We start from the raw sequence: 6,682 nt of genomic DNA on the forward strand, positions 1-6,682 counted from the left end.
TCTAGCTTCTGGCTATTATAAATAAGGCTGCAATGAACATGGTAGAGCATGTGTCCTTGTGGTATGGTAGAGCATTTTTTTGGGTACATGTTCAGGAGTGGTATAGGTCTTCAGGTAGAACTATTTTCAATTTTCTGAGGAACCACCAGATTGGTTTTTAGAGTAGTTGTGCCAGTTTGCAATCCCACCAGCAACAGAGGAGTGTTCCTCTTTCCCCACATTCTCTCCCGCATGTGCTGTCTCTTGAGTTTTTGATCTTAGCCAATCGGATTGCTGAAAGGTGGAATCTTAGGGTTGTTTTGATTTGCATTTCCCTTGATGACTAAGACTGACTGAGACAGATGCAGATTTTTACAGCAGACCATTGGATTGAGGTCTGAGACTCCTACTGAAGAGTTGGAGGACAGATTGAAGGAGCTGAAGGGGATGCAACCCCATAGGAAGAACAACAGTATTAATTCACCCATACCCCTCAGAGCTCCCAGACTAAGCCACCCACAAAAGAGCGTACATTGGCTGGTTTGTGGGCCTTGGCACATATGTAGCAGAGAATTGCTTTGTCTGGTCTCAGTGGGAAAGGATGAGCTTAATCCTGTAGAGACTTGATGCCCCACGAAAAGGGGATGCTGAAGTGGGGGTGGGATTAGAGGGGGTGGGTGAGGGGGATATGTGTGTGTGTGTGTGTGTTTGAGCACCCTATCAGAGGCAAAGGGGATGGGGGGATGGGGTGAAGAACTCTGGGAGGTGGGACTGGGAAGGAGGACAACATTTGGAATATAAATAAATAAAATAATTTAATAAAAAAATTCAGATTTATCAGCTTTTTTCACTTCTAGTTAAAAAATAATAAATCAACGAAGCGAACAAGTCCTGTATTTATTTAAGAGACTTTAAAAATGGTTTTAAAAATATCAGTGTTGGGGAGGGGAGTATTTCTTGAGTTTGAAAACACATGCTGGGAATCCTTCTATTCAGAAAGGGAGTGTGTTTTCTCAGATTCTGGAATGTGTGAAGGTGGAGACTCTAATAACATCTGAGTGTTACCCAATAGGTAACTCATGGTTTCAGTGCAGCTCTGTCTCCACAGTGGGCTAAAGCATCCACCTAGCACTGGTTTCCTTGGCGATCATCAGCCTATGAGTATGTCTTTGGTGGGCAAAGGTGAGTGATGTAAAATTGTCATAGTGCTCTCATTAAGTAGGATTGCGACTCACTCATCTGGCTCTCTTATTTCCCACATCACCCACTGGATTCATGCTTCTTAAGTGTTTTATATAATAATTTGAATTTGATTCAACCAAAATAAAGAAAAATAGAAAAAACACTTGTCAGTAGCAGGGTTTTGTATGTGCAACAAGTGGAACTTGATTATATATTCCACACTGTTTAAAAGGAAATAATGTCAAGCTTGATGCAAAGCAAAACACAGCCATTTTCCCTGAATTCTTTAAAGTAAGATGCCATTCTGAGTCCTTAAAGTTTCAGTCTTCTTAGGCCAGTGCCTTCATGCTTTGCATAGTGAAGGAAGAGCGCACAGTTCAGTGTTTAAGTGAAAAATACTTTTCATTGCATCAGATTAAGATATTTCTTCTATGGGGTGGCTGAAACCTGAGGTCTGACTCTCCAAACAGGGATTATAGCAGAAATGAATCCCCCGCTCCTGTCCTGGGCTGAGAGGAGTCTCTCTGACAGAGCCTCATATTTGTCTGCTTTGCTCCTCTTAGAGCTAATCTCCCGGTGAAGTGTGTGGGTTCATGAACACCCCTGCCAACGAGTGGAGTGTCTTCAGTACAAGTGACACTGGGCAGAGACAGCAGTTTGTTCTTAGCTGTGCTCACAGCATGAAAGCTGAAGAAAGTCTTGGGGAGTTTATGTCTTCTGAGGTCAGAAGGACTCAGCCCCAAGTTTCTGATGGAGCTGTGACTTCTAAAAATGTTAACAAAGGCCTCTATTTTAATGGGGACTTTTGGGAAAAAACAAACAAACAAAAAAAAAACTACCTTTCTGCAGGCAGTTCTAGTTGCCTGTGGTTGACTGGTGACAGAAGAAGCTAGAGGTATAGTGAACCTCGTAGGCCCTCCATTACACACACACACACACACACACACACACACACACAGTGCTTATGAATACTCATTGCTCTTGCAAATAGATGACCTGGGTTTGGTTCCCAGCACCTTTATGGTGGTTCACCATCATCTGTAATTCCAGGACTAGATAGTTCAGCTGCTTTCTTCTGATTCTGACGGCACAGGGCACACGTAGGACAGGGACATGTCAGAAAAATAAGCATAGACATAGAACGCATGTATTTTAAAATTAAAAAAAAAAAAAAAAAACCAACCACCACAACAACCAAAACAGTAATCTGGCTTCTGTAATGGCAAAGCAGAGGGCCAAGATCAAGACTCAGTCTGCCTACACCCTTGGCAGTTCTCTTAAGGACAGATAATGTGCTTCTTCCCTTTCTTGTGAACCAAGCTGGTGCCAAAGGACAGACAGGCTCTATGTTCACAAGTATTAAAAAGTACCTGATCTGAATTTTCCTTGACCCAGAACAAATCTTCCCAGTAATTAATCAAGCCACCATGGCCAAGGAAAGACAGAGATCAGGGAAGGAGATGTCTTACTGAATCTGTCTTGCTCTTTCTTAGATGTCTTTGAACTTAACTCAGCAAACAGCATGGATTCTGATAATGATCTGTCCTTATATGTCACCCAAAAAGCACCAGTGGAATCCCAGAAGACAGTAAGCAGAGGCAGAGAATCATTGCATGTTTAAAGACAGCCAAGGCTACTGAGGGGAGAGATGGGGGAGAGTGTTGTGTTAGAAGGTAACTCATCCGGACAGATCATACCAGACCAACGCAGCCCTACTAGAAAGATTTTATTTGGGGAAAGTGAGGAAAAGAAGAAAGAGGAAGAAGGGGCAATGAGTTAGGGTCTCTGCCTTTTATTTGGGCTGTGACCTAAGGTGAGAAGCATGCCAGGAGTGTGTGGCAGTTGACTTTGCAACAGGCTCAAAAGGGTCCTTGTCACCTAGGGGTGACATCATCACTGGGTTCAGAGGCTGTCCTTAAAGCCACTTCTAATGCCAACATGCCTCCCTTTCAGGACAGAAGAAAGGAAGAAAGGAAGGGAGGGAGGGAAGACTGGATGAATGGAAGGAGGGAGGGAGGTAAGGAGGGAGGAGGGAAGGAAGAAGGGAGGGAGGGAAGGAAGAATGGAGGGAGGTGTAGGAGAAAAAATTTGTTGAATACTAGTGAATGAACACGTGCATGAAAGTATGCTCCCATTACATTTAAGACTAGCACAGTTTGCAATATAGAGATTGTTCCAGTAAAAACACAAGCAATTTGCTTGCTAAAGAAATGCTGCCTTGGCAATTGTGAAATTACTCCAAGATAAACCAGAGGGGAGCTTTGCTCCACTAAGGCCACCGATGGCAGAGTCAAACACACTGCCACCTTCTGGACAGTGAGGGGAATGTCATGAACCAACAGTTCTGAGAGGTTTGCTGGCCTCCAGGATAATCCCAGAGACACATTCAGGGGGTCAGTGAGGTCAGCATAACTTTATACTAAGGCCAAAATATTGTTTGCTGTGTTCTTGGGTTTGATATATGTGCTTCTGGTTAAGAAAGGTTGGCTAAGACTGCTGATTTCTCAGTAGAAATTGAGACTGTAACAACAAACATGTCTGCATATTTTGTTCACCAGGTGTTCTTTTTATGTTATATTTATAAATATATAAAATATGTTATATATTATTAATAAATATATAATTTATTATTTATCGTGACCAAAGTAAAATTGTATTTACATTATTATTAATGAATAACTATAAAGATCTTCAGAAAATAAAGTACAGCTGGAAAATGTGAACCTTTGATTGTTTTTTCTAATTTACCCTAACTCTGTATTTAGTAAGAAAACAAAGACAAAAACACTGAAATGTTATTAAAATGGGAACTGAGTCACTGTAGCTCATGCATTCCAAAGTTAGATAGCTAGGTGTTGTGATAGGTTTTAACAGACTCAGAGGCTCAGAGTACTCACTGCTCTTCCAAAGGACCCTGTACAATTCCTAATAAGCAAAGGATGGCTGAGGAGGACCTATAACTCCAGTGCCAGGGTATAGGTACTCTCTTCTGGAGTCTGAGCTCACCAAGCATGCATGTGAAAGACAGAAGTACACACACAAACACTATCAATTCAACAGTGATTAGTCACCATTTTGTAACAGAGCATAAAGAACAGAAATAATTACTGTGACCTTTGCCCCACAGAGTAAGTCCGAAAGAAGCGCGGTTCTTCCAGGCTTCAATCCCACACCTAAGCCGTAGAATCAAACACTGCACCCAGCAATACAGCCTTACTTATGCTGTAATAAGCCAAAGCTAGGGTTTGTATCTTTCTGGAGGAAATAACCAGTTACTTGATAAATGCTAAATCTTTGCTACGAATCCATTTCATGGGTGTTTTTCTTTTCTTTCTTTCTTTTTTTTTAGTACAGAATAGAGTTTATTCAGGGCATGGGGAGGGGAGTTAAGAGTTAAGGGAGTAGAGAAGCAGAGGCCAGCCATGAGCATGTGGAAAGAGATGGGGGAAGGGAAGGGGGAGAGGAGAGGTGTGGAGGGGGTAGCAAGAGGCCAAGAGGCTAAGAGAGAGCAAGAGACTAAGAGCTCATGGGTTTTCTAGAGATTTTGTGCAAGAACCAACTATACAAGCAGCTCCTATTGGTGTATAAATTGGAAAATTTGTATCTGCAGAAAAAAAGAGGAATAGGGACCCTAATCCAAACATGCTGCAATTATTTAAATGGATATATATGCATTCTAAACAATTTTATTTATAGAAATCACACACTGTAAAAGAATAAACTTCTCTTTATTCGGAATAAGGTGATAGCTCATGCATTTATTTTGTGGTTATCATAATAACCAAGACGGAGCTAAGCATGAACTCACTGTCCACTTTTGTAACCAAACGTTTTAAAGGAACCATGAAAAACATTGCTGTCTTAGTATTTTTATATTTTCTAGCCATTAATTGAGATGTATTTCTGGAAGGTCAAAATTGACGGTGACAGTGGTTATTAAATCAACACCCAAGCATGATTTTACAAAAGCCATCTATAATTATAATTCCTATAATTAGTAAAAATTTTCATAGCTTCATGAATAAAACTTAGAAGTATCTTTGCTTTTGATTTCCCCATTTCTTCTTACAGGCCAATAATTGGTTTTATTGACTGCAGATGAGTGTCTATTCATCCCAAGCTTTCTCTGAACTTCCTATGCCTGTCAGTACTCTCAAGAAATCATTCTGGATAGAACTCACTACTACAGAAAAGCACATAACAGAGAATGAGATTCACCAGCTGTCTTAGTCAGGGTTTCTATTCCTGCACAAATATCATGACCAAGAAGCAAGTTGTGGAGGAAAGGGTTTATTCAGCTTACACTTCCACATTGCTGTTCATCACCAAAGGAAGTCAGGACTGGAACTCAAGCAGGTCAGGAAGCAGGAGCTGATGCAGAGACCATGGAGGGATGCTACTTACTGGCTTGCTTCCCCTGGCTTGCTCAGCCTGCTTTCTTATAGAACTGAGGTCTACCAGCCCAGGGATGGCTCCACCCACAATGGGCGGGCCCTCCCCCCTTGATCACTAGTTGAGAAAATGCCTTACAGCTGGATCTCATGGAAGCATTTCCTCAACTGAGACTCCTTCTTCTGTGATAACTCCAGCGTGTGTCAAGTTGACACAAAACCAGCCAGAATACCAGCGTTCCGTGGTCTTCTTAAAACCCTGAAAGTTGTCTTAGAAATTTTTGGACATACAGTCAGTGAGTGTATAGTTTTGTGAACCTTGGCAATCACTATCTCACCCATATCCTCTTTTAGTAAACTCATGTGGGTCTTCATCCGCTCAACCTTTCCTTCCCTATAATTCTCAGTAAATTCATTGCTCTCATTGTTTTTTAAAGTAACAACTGAATTGTCCTCAATCTCAACCCCATGACTGCTTCTTTTTAAAATTTTCAGTGTAACAAATATGGCAGCAGTGTGAAGGTCTGCTGTGCACCCACGCCTAGCAACTATGTTGAATGGGACCCTGAGCTAACTACCTTCTTCTTATTTTCATGAAGCATTGTCTTCTGACAGAAGCTGTCAAACTCTGGATATCCAGATGTGTGTAGCTAACTGGCAAATATTTTCTTGGCAATGGACAAATTAAAATTGTTAAGATAAACAACAAAGTCAGTTCATAAAAATCAGAGCTCTGCAGAGAAAATGACACTTTTAGAGAGGTTGTTTCTACTCCCGTAAGCTTCTTAATTATCTATTCTTTTCAAAAGCGATATTCCCTTCGGTTAGCATTTCCTTAACTGAACACATGACCATATCCACTCAAAGCTTTCAAATTGAGGGTCATTTCCACTCTTATCCATAATGTATGTATTAATGCCTAATTAATAACTTTTTTTTTGCTCTGGTGTAGGATTTCACACTCCTGTTTAATGGGGCATGAAGCTTCATGAGGGTCCTCAAGGACAGAAAGCAGTATTTTTTAATGTGTTTATTGAGTGAATGAAAGAAAAAGTGTTGTCATACAAGAATGTTTTCGTGTTCTCTAGAGAAACAAAACTTACAGAATGAGTCTATAAAAGAGAGCGAGG

Source organism: Micromys minutus (assembly GCF_963924665.1).
Source record: "Micromys minutus genome assembly, chromosome: 15".
NCBI classification, from domain to species: Eukaryota; Metazoa; Chordata; class Mammalia; order Rodentia; family Muridae; genus Micromys; species Micromys minutus.